Genomic DNA, 15,984 nt, shown 5'->3' on the forward strand with positions numbered 1-15,984 from the left:
AAAAAAAAAAAAAAAAAGAGAAAGAAACTCTTCAGTTTATTCCTTAAAAAAAAATTGTAAAATGATTTTCCAGACACAACAGGGGAGTTGTACATACAAATGCTTAGCATTTGGGACAGCATGTCCAAGACCTGCATGAGCTCAAACCAGAGAAAATCCTAGTGAGGAGAGAGGCAGTGGGCATGAAGTTCTTCCTCTCGCTGAGGAGTTATGGGAAATTAAGGCTTCAACCCCTAGTAGGTTGACCACACTCTAGGTAAAGGCAACAAATTCAAGAGTATACAAGGGGTACCAACTGTATTTGATGGATTTGAAAAAAGATGAAAGGATACAAAATTGGGTAGATAAAGAAGGGTTAATGGATTTTGGAGGGGAAGGTGAGGCTGCGATCAAAATAAGCTGCATGAAGTTTTCAAAGAACTAATAAAAATAAGAAGAAATCTGTATTTACATTATAAAGATCACTAGGAAAGGAAGACAGGGCATGAGGCAAACCTGAGGCCACCCCTTGGTTGAACCCTCTTTGTGAAAGCAGACTGTCTCTTCCCCCAGGCCCCGTTTCTGCCAAGTTGAAATATGAACTTGAGCAGAAATCAGCCTAGTGTTTACTTTTGACTTAATGAGAATGAGTTTGGGTCTATCTCTGATAATACAGCTAGGATCAACCAAAGCACATAACGTTTCAAAGACATGGAGAAGAACTGCTCATAGAATGCTTGATTGAATCAAGAAGAGGAGGCTGCCATTTTGGACAGATTGGTACTGTCTTCCATCACAGTTGATTGAACGAGGGTAGACACATACATGGCTCAGACTACACCAGCGACACTTCTTTCCTTATCAATTTGTATTATCACTGAAAGAGATTCACCATCTGCATGGTGATGGAGCCTTCTGGGTTTAAACTATGGCAAGGCAGAGCAAGGACCAAAGGTCTCAGAAGCAATGCAACCATGGAGAAAGAAGAGCAGCATCCATGAAGGGGGCCTGTCAGCCAGGTTCAACTCGAAAATAAGCTTTCGATATTGGCAGGTTCCCTTCACCTTGGTTTTCCCCAAACACTCAAGCCCGTCTCTGCTTAATTAAGCTTTCCCACCCCAGAATTCCTCCTCAGTATTTTCATTTTATCTATAACCTATTATTCTCTATTTCTTAACACGTCTCCTATCAAAGGGAGGTTAACTCAAGAGAGTTGGTATGGAAAAGCCCTATTGAAGCCTACTATCTTATAACCCAGCTTAAGTGCAGTGGTACTAGAAAACACACAGAACCAGAGAGAAGAGGGTGAAATACCAAGGGTTAAAGGATTAGGATAGGGGGAAGAGGAGGAGGAGGAGGAAGAGGAGGAAGAAGAGGTGATGGATTAATTAAAACTAAGAATTTTGAAAAAGTCTATGGAAACCTACTAAAAGAGCACTTTGAGTGAAATGAGCAGAATCACCCTGACTGACTGGACATTGTTGCACCCAGAAGACACGGGTTAGGTTATTTAATGCAGATCACAGTTCAAGGCATGGGATTACCATGCCCCCGCCCCCCTCCCCACCATGAGTTATTGGTCAGAGAAGCCCCAGAGATCTCCAAAACAAGGTAGACCTTCTTTACCCAGCTGGTTTTTTGTTTGTTTGTTGTTTTTTTTTGTTTTTATTTGTTTTTGTTTTTTGTTTTTAAAGACTCCACATACTTGGGCTGCAGAGCATCACAACTTCAGTGTCTAACTAACCAGGAAACTCCCTCCCCACTAGCCAGCTTTTCTAGTGCTGGAAGGTGCTATGCTGGGGAGAAAGACTCCAGTGGTTTTATTCAGCACTGGGTACCGTGTGCTGCTGTCCGGACCTTCCAGGCAAGCTCTGCAGACCGCTGCAGTATTTTCACAACCGTTATAGGGTAACTAACAGTTTTCCCATTGCATCTGAGCACTATCTACGGAAGGGAATTTCACTTCTCATACTGCAACTCTGCTCAAATGCCCATGGCTGGGGAGGTCATAGGCTCTAGGACAGGACATTATTGTTATATTGCTAAAAGGTGATGCTCTCCAAGTCCTGGGATGTTTTCAACCTTGGTCAGAGAGGATTCCTGTGCGGTGGGCAGTAGTCAATGGAGAGATACATACCCATGCAAATGCTAGGAGTAAGATATTGAGCACTCAGCCCTGAACAGACATTTCTATTAACCTCCCACCACCAAGGCTCAGAACATCTCAGAAGAGGAGAAAGGAGAAAGAGCAAGGGCTGGAGGCTGGGAAGGAGTGATGTGAAGTGTCCTCTCCTAGGTATGATATGACGATCACAGTCATGAACGCAGAGCAGCTGCAGATATTTGCCACAATGCCTACGCAAAGATCAATTCAGCCACATTCCCAGCAGAGATGGTTTAGATTATCTTCAGGCTCCGTGCCATACAAGGAGCTGTTGGCAGTGGTAGGTGCTGGGACAGGGAGAATCATCCTTTATTGAAGATGTAGTCATTTGTAGGTTTCTCATGTTCCAGCGGTTGGCTCCCATACCCACGCACATGGGCAGCAGTAGTTGGACTTAGTGAGTTATCAAAAAAAAAAAAAAAAAAAAAAAAAAAAAAAAAAAAAAGAGAAAAAGGCATGAAGCTGGAAGGGTTCATGTTGCAGAACATACGACGAGATTTAGAGAGGGATTTTTGGGTAGACATATTTCGTTGTATATATGTATGAAATTCTCAAAAAGAAAAAAAAGTTTTAAAAAGGCACTTTCCCCTTGGGTATTGCGGTGATACATGCTGCTTTCTTCTGAATACGATGGGAAGAAGAGGCTGTATAGCTGGACACCCAAGGGGCAATCCTTCTAGGAAAAAAAAAAGTGGCCAGTGTCCTGCTTTGGGAAGGGAAAGGGAAGTTATACAAAAATACTAACTTCAGGAAATAGCTAAAAGTACTTAGTATTTTTTAGAACACAGGGGAAGAATATATTTTTTTTAGAACCCAGGGAAAGGACCATGAAGTATTTATGTCAGACATTTATATTTAATGGTGTTTAGAAGAAGGCTGAGAGTCTGCCCTATGATTGGGGAATTCTGGATAGCGGATGCTGGAATGTCTGAAATTCACAGGAGGTCACCTGAGACTGACCCTGGGGGGGGAGGTGCTGGGCAACTGGAGTTGCTGTCACTCAAGGGTCACTTGCTGTATTAGCCAGCTCCCCAGGTGTGACAAAATACCCAAGAAAACGGCTTAAAGGAGGAAAGACTTATTTCCGTTTGCTTTTCCCATGTGTGGTTAGCTGGCTTACTATGAGCCCGAGCATCTTAGCAAGGAGGGCGTGGGTGGAATAAGCTTCTTAGTCCATTTATCAGTCCATGAAATACTTATTTCATAACAGCTAGGAAGCAAGGAGACAGGAAGGACTTGGGGACAAGATATCCTTCACAAGCATTTTCATGATCTACCATCTCTAGCCAAGCCTTACCCCCTAGTAGTCCTCTCAACTATGAATTCATGAATTTATTAATCTGTGGATGAAACAAAACAACTGATTTCACGATCTGATTATGTCCCAATGGCCCCGCCTCTGAACACTGATCCCTGGGGAAGCATGGATCTGGGACACATCATTGAAAAAGCTGGAGCATGTCTCCACTGGCACCAGCCACTGGCACCAGTTCCTAGATGGTATGTACTCAGCAACAGCAGACCAATGAAGTCCTTACCCTCTATCCTTTCAGAGCTTCTCTAGCATCCTTCTCCTTGAAATGTGTGGTGATCTACATGAGAATGACCTCCATAGGTTCACAGATCTGAATGCTTGGTCACTAGGAAGTGGAACTGTTTGAAATGATTATAAGGATTCAGGATGTGGCCTCAATCAGGATGTAGCTATCAGCTCCTTCTCTAGGCCCCTGCCTGCCTGCCACCATGTTTCCCACCATGATGATAATAGACTAATCTTCTGAAACTGTGAGCATGGCTCCCAGATTAAATGCTTTCTTTTGCAAGAATCTCCCCACCCCCCATCATAGTGTCTCTGCACAGCAATAAGACAGTGACTAAGAAAGAAGGGATCCCATGGATCCCAACAAACAAATCAGAAATGTAAGCTGTAAAGATGGGATTCCAATACACTAAAGAGGAGTCAAGGGGGTGTTTTGAAGTAAGAAGCAAAAGCCGCATGGTCAGAGCACACAATACACACGGCACTGAAGGGCCACAGCTCTGGCCCATGCTTCCTCGGTGCTACACTCTTAATGTTTGGAGTTCGATAATTCTTTGGTGTGGGGTTGTCCTGTGCACTACAGTGGGTGAGTAGCACTCTGGTCTCTCTCCAGTTGATGTCAATTATACCACCAGAGGCATGTCAGCCGCAAATGTCTCCAGCCATCTCTAAACACTCCTTGAGGCGGGGGGAGGCAAACTTCCCCAGCTGAGAACCACTGAACTATGTTTTGCTTTGTGTTCTATGCAGCATCTTGGTTCTTTTAATAAATCCCCTTTCCTCTTAAGTTAGTTTGATTTAGCTCTTTACTGCTTGCAACCCAGTTGTCCTAACATGTGTGGAGATTTTTTTAAAATCTGTTCTGGCCTTGTGCTAAGCATGTCCAGGCACCAGCTAGTTTAATACTCTCAATAATTCTGGAAGGTCGCTACAAGGATTTTTCCTCTTCTCTTTGGAGGATAGAAAACGGATGGTCCAAGAGGAGATGCACCCCCAGTCATGGAGCAGAAACAGGTTTTGTGACTGCTGCCATAAGACACCACCTGATGTCACAGTCACATTCTCTCCTAAGCCTCTTTAGGATTATTATGTTGAACTCTGTAGGGCTGGCATTGTTTTGTAGGTCCAAAAGGTCAAATAGCTGTCATTTTATTTGTTACAAATGAAAGTATTCTAATCTTTTGCTGGGGATGCTTGTTACCATCCAAAGACTTTGCTTATCCTACATCTCTTTCTCTGGGATATCTTTGTGGGCCACTGGACCTCTTGAACTCATAAAGATACACGGGCTTGCCAATCTACTGTAACCAAACATTGCTAAGTGACTTAAATAAAAGAAATTCACTTAAAAATAATTTTAGAGACTGAAAGCCCTTCTAGGGACAGAACACCATGACAGAGATTCCCAGCAGCAGGCCGAGATGGCGACATCTCAGAAGGCCACAGCAGCTCTTTGTAAAAAACAGTCCTTCCCATTTCTCGTAACCTTAACCCTGGACAACGGCTATATAGATTTCATTTGTGCGTGACTGCTTTTCAGTTGGCCTTGGCGTGCATAATTATTCTATTATATCTAACTTTCCTATTTCTTTCTCTTTCTGCTCTGCTAAATTCTGTGAAACTAGATGTTCCTTGATATAATGATTTTTAAACAATTAAAAATTGAGGCATAAGAGCACAGCACAGCACAGTCCTAATGGCCCAGGTGCATGCTGTGCATTCCCATCTTGGAAACAATGCAATAACTGCACAATGGTAGTTCCAGATTAATGCTTGACTTGCAAAGAAAGTTTGAAGAAATTATTAGAAAATGAAACAGAGCCAATATTGGGACCCCAAGAAAGGGAAAAAAAGCTATTGAAGTTATGAAATAAGTTATGTACAACATTTCAAAGTGATTCCTGGATAAGCAAGTATAGAATACATAAAATTGTACATTAGTAAAATTAAGTCAAAACACTGGGACTCTGAGGAGAGTCACTGTGTGCAATGCACAGATGCAGGAAGCTAGTGGAACTTCTGAGTTAAGGGTTAACTCAATTCTGGCTACTGGCTGGCAGCTTTGCCTGTGTCATTTAGCATTAATTAGAGCTTCACAGGAAAATGCAAGCAGCTGACCTTGCAGTTCTGAGCTCTGAAGTATAATAAGTCAAAAGTCAAAGTTTAAATAATGACAAGTTTGCAATTATTATTATTTTGGCCACAGGCCTGGGAATAGAGGAAGCTTGAAACTTTGGGGAACAATTGTAATTCTTAATTCTTTGTGGACTCGTGAATTTGATTTGGCAATGATTATACAATGTCATTTTTGCTATCTACTTTTGGAGTATCAATAAAAGACTGGGGCAAGAAAAAGGCCATGAGTACAAGTGAGAGAGAATGAGGTGAGCATGAGGTATGCGTGAGGTGGAGAGTGAGTGTAGAGAATGTGTGTGCGTGTGTGTGTGTGTGTGTGTGTGTGTGTGTGTGTGTGTGAGAGAGAGAGAGAGAGAGAGAGAGAGAGAGAGAGAGAGAAAGAGTGTGTAAAGAGTGAGTAGAGAATGTGAGGTGTGTGTGGAGGGATGGTGACGTGAGTGTGTGGAGAGAGTGTGTGTGAGTGAAAGCAGAGTGTATGTGGTATGTGTATGTGTGAGGTGTATGTGAAAAGTGTGTGTGTGAGCGTGAAAGGGGGATGCACAGAAGTGTGTATGAGTGTGGGAGTTCGAGAAAAGAAAAGTGCACAGGAGAAAAGCAAAGTGTGCAGGAGAATGCAGAGTATGTGAAGCCTCAAGCTTTGTGTGTGTGTGTGTGTGTGTGTGTGTGTGTGTGTGTGTGTGTGAGAGAGAGAGAGAGAGAGAGAGAGAGAGAGAGAGAGAGAGAGAGAGAGAGAGAGAGAGAGGAGAGCAGAGAGCAACTTTAAGTCTTAAAAATTGCCCGTCGGTTTGTACCCAAAAAGCTGTCTGTGTCTGTTTATTATGCGCCTTCCTGATATCCCTGCTTCCAGTTGAGAACTCGGATCCTGTGTCGAGGCTGGACCCTAACAAAGCCCCAGAAGAGAGTGTCAGCAGAGTTGGGGGGTTTCAGAGGCTTGTCTCCTTGGCTCGAAAATGGTGGTCGTCCTGCATGTTCCCATGCCCTTTCCACTCTGCTCCTCTGTCTCAGCATCTCCTCTCCTATACAAGGCACCCTCTGTATGGGTGAAGAACCCACCTGCTCTCCTGACCTCGTTTAAACTCCTCCACCTCTTTCTAGATTTCCTCTCCAAATATGATTCCATTCCAAGGTCCCTACATTAGGATTCGGGGTGGCACAACGCAGTCTCTAAGTGTCGATCCCACTCTCCAGGAGGTATCCAGTGCCTGCTGTCACTGGACTTATTTGTCTCAATTCTGGCTGCCTTATCGGATCTTCAGATGATCAGTTTTACATGAATGTGTTCATGCCTCATCCTTTTATGAAGTCCCCGCACACACAGAAAGTGCTGCCTCCCCAATACTCAGCACAATGGTGAGCAAAAAGTCCCCCAAGTGTTAAGCCGACACCACTTGAATATCGATATTGAGTTAAAACAGCAGTATTGACTTAAAACGTCCCAAGATTTTCCCAATCTTTACGTTTCCATGGCTCCCTGCTCTTAACAACCAATTTTTATGCAGTCAAAACACTTTGAGGTCTCTTGAAAAAAAAAAAAACAAAAACAAACCTTTATTATTACCTTGGTGTTCTTCTTGATGAGCAAGCGTAGCATCGTTGCTATCAAGAACGGAGCATTAAAAACACTCAAAACTGATTTGCCCTGCTGGAGGTCCTTGAGATTTTTCAGCTCAAACTGTTGATTATGTAAACAGGGTCTTCAGGACAGAGGGGGAAAGACAGTAAAAGATCAAGATCAAAACAGAATATGCAGGAGCTGGCGAACCCCAGCCCACAGGCGCGCTAAAAATAGCCAGTCAGCAGGATCTCTCTCTCTCTCTCTCTCTCTCTCTCTTTCTCTCTCTCTCTCCCTCTCCCTCTCCCTCTCCCTCTCCCTGTCCCTCTCTCTTTCTCTCCCTCTCTCTGCCTTCAGTCCAGCAGAGAGGCCAACGAATATTCCTGCCTAGCGAGGGAATTATGGGTTTATGGAATCGATATAAACATATTTGTTCTGGGGTGATCTTTGCAAGCCCACATTGGCTGTGGGCTTTGCCAGGCTGCATTTCTGTACATAGGAAGATTTAGAGATCTAAGGGCAGAGCAGTGGCTTGCTTCTTCCGGTGTGTATAGAAATTTCCCATTTACAGTATTTTTATGTGACAGGAGGATCCTGCAAGCTGCTCCCACATCACTTCCCTGAAGAATGGCCTCAGTGTGTGCTTTTCAGAACCACACACTTCTGTGTTGTTTATACGCCTTTGTCCATTGGTGTTTGTTAGTTTCTCTTCACTCTGTGCTGTTTGGATCGACCTGGGGCCTGTAGATGCAGTGGTACAGCCAGCATCTCAGTGTCAAGATGCAGCCAGAAGAGTTGGGAAGGCACTGTCTAGGTGGGGTTGGAAGGATGATGCTGCTAAAATTGGGAGTCTGGGGCCAGGCACCTGGGTTCCCACTAGACTCCCACACATTCCAGCTCTGTGGGTTTTGGTAATTTTCTGGGGAGAATTTTTCTTTTAATTTTATTTTTGAGAGGATTGCTAGGCATCCCAGACTGGCGTCAAATTTGTAATCCTCCTGTCTCAGTCTCCCGAGTACAGGGATTATAGATGTGGTGCCACATGCCTGGCACGCTTCAGTTAACTTTGCTGGTGCTGCATTTTTAGTTTGTTTTAACATGAGGAATAATTTTACTCACTAGTGTGTTGTGCTAAGGAACTCATAGGCATCGGATTAGTTATAGTCCTACGTTACTAGGGGCTAAGAAATAATTAGTGGCTATTGCTAAGGCCGATACTGTCTTAAACTGGTTTTCCCCACATCATCCTGGGACGTTAATGTCCTAATTGGACAAATTTCCCCATTTGCCCATCACCATCACAAACTAGCACATTTGACAAATCAAATTAAAAGACTAAGTTAGAGTTTACAGCAGCAGGCCTGGATTCCCACCTATGGCGTAGGCCTCCGTCATGGTCCCTGTTGAAAGGGCATCCTGTATTTATCCTAATGAACATAGTGTGCTTCTAAGGGCTCATGTATACTTGTAGACAAATGAGAATCCTCCTTTCCAGTGAACGGCACGGAGCGCAGAGACTCACGGATGAGCAAAGTGTCCGAATGAAGGACAATTGAGGGCTCAGCTGAAATAACACATCTACACCATCTCCTTTAGGGTTCCTAGAGCACTGTGGAAGGAAGGGTAGAAAGCATTGAAGGGCGAGAAGATGAGGAGAAGGACTGTATGATGCCACCTTGTGGACAAGACATGCCAGCTGCCATCATGAACTACGGCGCTGGGAGGACTTGGGGAGCACTACCCCTCACTGCTAAACCATTTGCCACTATCCCTTCTGGGAATGGCTGAGTTGTCGTCTCCCATTAGTAAGGTTGCCATGTTCTGGTGACTAGCTCCAAAATGATGCCACTGGTCCCTGAATTCACGACTCCAGGAACGGGACTGGAGGGCCGTGGGGGACTGGGGGGAGGAGATGACAGAGGTGAGGATGAAATAAGAGGGAGAAGGAGGAGAGAGTCATCAAATTGCATTCTATGTATGTTTGAACTTGTCAGAGAACATACTTTTTTTTTTTTTTTTTTTTTTTTTTTTTTTTAAGAAAAAGCTAACTTAGAACTGTCACTTTCAGAGATTGGAAGAAACCTTTCTCTCAGAATGGGGAAGTAATACACTATTCTGTGACACAGAGAGGGGTGGGCTTTGGGCTTTGGGATGGGATTCTAGTGAGGACATACAGCACACATAACATGAAGCAGAGAAAGAGCAGAGGGAGATATAGAGTAGACGCTGTGTGTGTTAGTTTGGGGTGCTGTCCTACAATGGCACAGGTTGAGTGGCTAAATAACAACTATTTGTTTCTGCCATCCTGGAGGTTGTGGAGTCCAGGGGTCAAGGTGCTGCCATATTCAGTATCATGTTAGGGCTCTCTATACAGACAAACTTCTAAGGTACTAGGTGCTAGGGAACATGTGTGGAAATTACCAAGGTCCCCTGAGGACCCAGACACACAGAAACAAGCCCTAGACTCATAGGTGTGCTCGTGGTGGGAACTGCTCGTGGTGGGAACAGTCATAACGGATTGGAGGCTGCAATTGTTTGTTAACTGGTTTTGAGAGGAGCAGCCGTTCCTTTATATGCATAGCATGCAGCACACGGCCTGGTGCACAGCAGCTACCGTTTATTAGACTCCGTCGATCACAGTTCCTGAAGCTGATGCAAAATTTATACTTGCGAAGCTTCACAGCAGACGAGATGCGGGTACCAGCTTATGCCTGGGCAGGCTGGCGGAGGCAGGATGTGCACAAATGCGGAGGCGGCATGGGTTGGTGGGGAATGTGCCGTAATTTGAATATGAAATGTCCCTCATAGGCCAATATGTTTGAACAACCTGTCCCCAGCTGGTGGCACTAGTTTGGAAAGACTGGGACACTTGTAGGAGGTAGGACCCAGTAGGAAGTGGGTTGCTGGAGGAGGGCCTTGAGGTTTTGTTCAGTTTAGCCCCACTGGTGTCCGTTCTCTGCTTCCTGGCTTCGAGTTCTGGGGTGGCACACCCTCCCACTGTGATGGGTGGTATCCTCTATCTTAACAGGTAAGCCGGAAACAAACCTTCCCTCACTTCAGCTGCTTCCTGTCAGAGATTTTGTGACATGATGAGAAAATACTGTACAGTACTGTAGCTTAAGGAGTGGCCAAAAATCAGACAGGGCCTACCAAACACAGCTGTGCCTGGTGCATCCTGAGGACTGAGAAAGGACACCAAGTCCACAGAGCAAGTTCCCGACTAGGTGTGTTTAAAAGCCTCTTCTAAAAGCATCGATGTCGCAAACGCAGTCTTTGCCAGGGAATGACATTTTTCTCAGCAAACGTCTTCACAAGAAGGAAGGAGTCTTGTCTCTGAACAGCTGGACGCAGGCTGTGGCTCCGAAGGTTTTTAGTTCTTTTGAATTTCACTCAGTGACTTACTCTCCCAGGCCTCTGAAAGAGAAAGAATTCATCCGCGATCTAAGAAGAAGCAGAGAAGTGCGCAGCTGCCCCGTGTTTTTATCTTGCTGATGGTGTCAAAATAGCTCATTCTGGTGCTTAGGACGAGGTGCTGAAGAAGAGAATGGTAGGTACTGTTCTCTGCAGAAAGTGCCCCGCCGAGTCCAGCATGTTCTCTTAGACAAAACAAGCCCGTAACAGAAAGCAGGGAACAGACTAGAAGATCTAAATAGTTCGGAACTGGTGGGATCCACGAAAATTAATATTTATTGAACATCAACTTTGTGCCAGGCGCATTAGGAAGGAAAATGAAGATCCGTGAGGCACGGTTCTGTTCTGAAGAAATCTCTGTTATTCGTGGGAGGGCCACAAAGGAGAACAAGTACAGACAGAACAAGAGGATGTTTATGTGAAGAACTTGGAAGATGCTGCTCTCCTGGTAACCGCCCTTGGGGAGCACTGTGGGGAGTCACACACTAGGAGGAGCTACACACTAGGGGGAGCTGCACACAGGGGCTGGCAGTTGGACTAAGTCTTGATGCCCCACAGATGTGAAATCAAGATAGAAGTTTACAGTGGAGAGCTAAATTATGTCTTAGCAGATTTGTAGCCCCCGGGTAGGACAGTAATCTCATAAAATGCTAGGGATTCATCATTTTAAATAGATTTCTGTGTATTACTGTGCTTTCCTGCTTTATTGTCTCCACACATGATTTTTTGTTGTTGTGTTGTACAAAATTGCTTTTTTGGTACTCAGCAGGCTTGTTGCCAGCAAAGGGAGGGGGGCGGGGCCTGATTGGTAAGGAATATGAGGAAATGCTTTTTCTACTTATGGAAGCCAGGAAATCTGACCCTGCTCTCTGTTTAGTCTGAGAGATGATTTACCCCCGTTGAGTAGAAAAGAAATAGCCACAGCTCCTTCCAGGAGAGCCTCGGGAAGAACAAACGGAAGTGCTTGAACTTGTAGCCAGGCCCAAAGGGTTCCAGAGAAATCCTTTGAGCTCAGTGGCTGACCTTTACATCTGTGTCGTCATACAGAGGGAGAAGAAAAAATGAGAGCGCGAACCATTTGGCAGGTATGGGGTGGATGGGTAGTTCAGTGACTAGATCTGAGTGAGGTCTACTGGTATGGATTCTGACTCTACGGTTCACCAAGTGTGTGACTCTGGGCGTCTATCCAGCTCTTCTAATTGCTTTTTCCTCTGTTTTAACGGTGATAGGGATAATAACTGCATTGCTAGCTTTCCAAGACTTTGGATCTAACAGACCAAAAGCAAATATAATACAGCCAGAAAGATACTAAAGATACGGTCAAGATGGATCACTTACCATCCATCCATTCAGCGTCCCCACCTGCTCCTTTTTATTGGCCACAAATTCTGTCTTCCTGAATGAGGGAAGGCCGCTGAGGGAGAAGCACCTAGAGACATTACAGGGACCACTCCCCAGCCCCGTGACCTCAATCACTGGTTTATGAATGGCCATGTGCTTCAGATGCAGATGGTCCAGAGTCATTGAGTTTTACCACTTGAGTTGATCTCTCTTCTGGAATCTTGCCTTATCACTACTCTGGGGAGGCCATGACCATGCTCTCACCATGTGTAACAGGCCAGCCTGTGGTTGCCAAGGATAAAACCTTATAAAACACAGAGACTAAAAATAACGTGTGCCAGTTAGTGCCAGACTCTAAGTCCCTTGGCAAGCCATGAGTCCTTATTTATTTGCATTTGGGGTTACGGTCCTATTTCATTAGCAATATACCTTTTTTTCCTTAAGCTAGTATCAAACCAGTGATTTCTGCTTGGTCAAAAGAGCAGAGAGGGACTCAAGGAGAGGTCAGACAAGCGCACTCATGTAAAGGAAGAAGTGGGACAATGTTGTGTGAAGTGGGACAGAGACCTGGTGGTTTTATGACAGAGGTGGGCATCACATCAAGGGTCCAGGGCCTGTTCTTCTTTCAAGGTTCTTGACCTCACTTTAATTCTAGGTTTGTAATTTCTACTTCAAGAAGCTTTCTGCCATCACCATGTGGGTCTGTGGACTGCTTAGCCTGCAGGTTATGGTCACGATGAAGATTTCTTAATGAATTAAATATAGAATAGTTGTTTCCCGACTGCTCTATTTTGGTACCCGTTAACTAGTGAGTTATTTACTTTGTACTGTAAGTCAAATATGCTCTGCAGAAGTAGAGCAAAGTAGGAAGTACTGGAAACTGCTCATTTCCACAGTTCTGTAACCAAAACACATGAAAAAAAATTTAGTTTTATATTTTCATATGGATTTATCTCACTTTTAATGTGTTTGAGTGCTTCGACCGTGCATATGTATACCTATGAGCCTTGAGTACACCTCATGCCTGAAGATGTCATGGGATCCACTAAAGCTGAGATGGTGGATGATTGTGAGCCACCACATGAGTACTGGAGATTTAATCCGGGCCCTTAGCAGGAGCAACAAGTGTCCTTAAGTGCTGAGCCATCTCTCCATTCACTTGAAAGAATAATTTCATGAAAGAAAATCTTATCTGAGCCCATAATAGTCATTCTATGGCTGGTTGGCTTCCTGCCCTTGGGCAGAACCTCACAGTGGTAAGAAAGTGTGGTGGAGGTTGCTCTTCACTTCCGGGGGGGGCAGGAAATAGAAAAAAGGAGCATAGATGAAGGTCAAGGCAGGACAACACTCCACAGAACATGTCCCCAATGACCTGATTCTTCTATGGTCCCCTTCTACCTTTTACCACCTTCCAATAATGCTGTCATATTATAACCATCAAGGGACTGATCCATGAATTATGGCAGAGCTAATAATCTTTGTAGCTGCCTTCAGAGACACACCTGGGGGGGGCGCTTTGATCCCCTCTGTGATTCTTAATGCAGCTGCATTGCCAATGAAGAGTAACCATCGCAGAAAACCAATGTCTTTATTAGACTTTCTTTTGGAACTTGTTGGAATGTGATAGAGCCAGAGCCCATTATTAATTTAAACTAGCAAAGATACTTATAAGGTTGAGCTTTTTAAAAAAGCTTTAGCTTTTCTCCTTTGCACAATACTACCTCAGGTTCTGAACCTTCTGGCCATTCAGAAGGACACATGACGTCAAACCACAAGAGGCCTAATTAATAGCAAGTTACCATTTCATGAAATGCTCTAAGGGAATGTAGTCATAATGGAAGGATGAGACATCAGAGACAAAAACCACTGGCTTCAGGGAGCAGGGGACAGGAGGAGAGCTAGGCAGACAATCTCTTAGGCACAACTGCCCACCAAGTCCGGCAAGATGAATTGGAAATTATTGTGGCCATTCACTAACACCATTGTTTTAAATTCTGAATGGGAATGACATGGGTGACTATTTTAAAAACACAATTTTTAAGATTAAAAAGCAGCTACTAGTGTAATGTCATTAGAATTATGAAGGAAGCAAAGAAAACGGAGGTGGAGGAGGAGGAGATCTATTTATGTACTGGTATCCTCTAGGAAGCTAAATTGTTTCAGAGCTAAAATTACTGACTTGGAGGTTAAAATGATTAGTTTCATACACGGAGAGAAGTAGCCATGTAGAGGTGCCTTAAATCTCGGTGGATGACTAATTTTCCAGTTATAAAAGTGAAATTAAGGGCCAAGTTATTGAGCATATAAGGGCAAAACTTGGCGGATCCAAATGAAGTCAGCAGCAAACTTTTTTCTACCTCTGCTGGGGAAAGACAGGCATCCCTGGCTCAGCCACCATCATGAGCATCCTCGGTGGGAGCAGCGCAGTAGGAGAGAAGAGGGGCTGCAAGAAGAAATTACTGGGCATCTCTTAGCCCCCAAGAGCAATAAATCTGCTTTGTGGAGTTAAAGAGGTAACCCTGGTTCCATCCTTGGGTTATCCATTGAGGTCTTATGCCAATAGACTGCTCCAAATAGACACTAAAAAGAGCTTTCTAGAACAGTGGGTCTCAATCTGTGGGTTTAAGTGACCCTCTCGCAGGGGCCACCCAAGAACATCGGACAATGCAGCTATTTACTTTAGTAATCTCTGTAGCTGCCTTCAGAGACACACCTGGGAGTCCTTTGATCTCCCCTGTGATTCCTAATGCAGCTGCACTGCCAGTGAAGAGGAGCTGTGTCGGGAAACCAATGTCTTTATTAGACTACCCTTTGGAACTTGTTGGAATGTAATAGAGCCAGAGCCCATTATTAATTTAAACTAGCAAAGGTACTTATAAGGTTCACTTTTGAAAAAAGGCTTTAGCTTTTCTTCTTTGCACAGCACTACCTTAGGGTCAGAGCCTTCTGGCTGAACAGAAGCAATGTTACAACAGTAGCAAAATTGCAGCCATGAAGTGCAGGGGATGAGGATGTCAACCTTGTGAAGGGACAAGTGGGAGGGAGAAGAAAACTCCCCCAGCCCCTGTGACTCCTCAGAGTCCCGATCTGCTGTCAGACCCAAGATGGCTCCCTGAACACTGGGTGAGGCAGCGAAAAGGAGTGAAGGCCAAGGTGCTGGGTTCTTCCCCATCTTTGGGTGATAATGTGCTCCCCTCTTCTGAGTTACCTCATCAGGCAAGTCTTTCACTGTGGCACGGTGACAGTGTGGCAAGGTATGAATGGCTGAGGATTTAAAAGCTTGGAATAGGCAAAAAAAAATACTGGGCAATAAATTCAGATCTGCACCCTGATCCTGGTCTCCAGAGTCTGATTGTGTGGGATTTGCCATGTGACTCTGTAGTCTCTCACCCCCGCACCCCGAGTCCTCAGTCCTGTTCCCACAATGAAATAGCAACAGAAGTAATTTTATGGTTGGTGGTCACCACAACATGAGGAACTATCTTAAAGGGTTGTAGTGTTAGAAAAGTTGAGAACCATCGGGCAGTGGTGGCGCACATCTTTAATCCCAGCACTTGGGAGGCAGAAGCCTGCAGATTTCTGAGTTCAAGGCCAGCCTGGTCTACAGAGTGAGTTCCAGGACAGCCAGGGCTATACAGAGAAACCCTGTCTCAAAAAACCAAAAAAAATTGTTTGTGACAGTGTCTTGCTGTGTACAACATAAGGGTCTTAAAATCTTGCTTCTCCTATCTCAACCTCTCTATTTGTAGAATTGTTTATTTCATGTTTTTACACTATACTATGGTTTTCATTACAGCTTATAAATTTCAAAAGTATTTATATACCCAAAAGAAACATAGACAATTAACTAGGGAGGTGGCT

The sequence above is a fragment of the Mastomys coucha genome, unplaced genomic scaffold (assembly GCF_008632895.1).
Source record: "Mastomys coucha isolate ucsf_1 unplaced genomic scaffold, UCSF_Mcou_1 pScaffold14, whole genome shotgun sequence".
Taxonomy (NCBI): domain Eukaryota; kingdom Metazoa; phylum Chordata; class Mammalia; order Rodentia; family Muridae; genus Mastomys; species Mastomys coucha.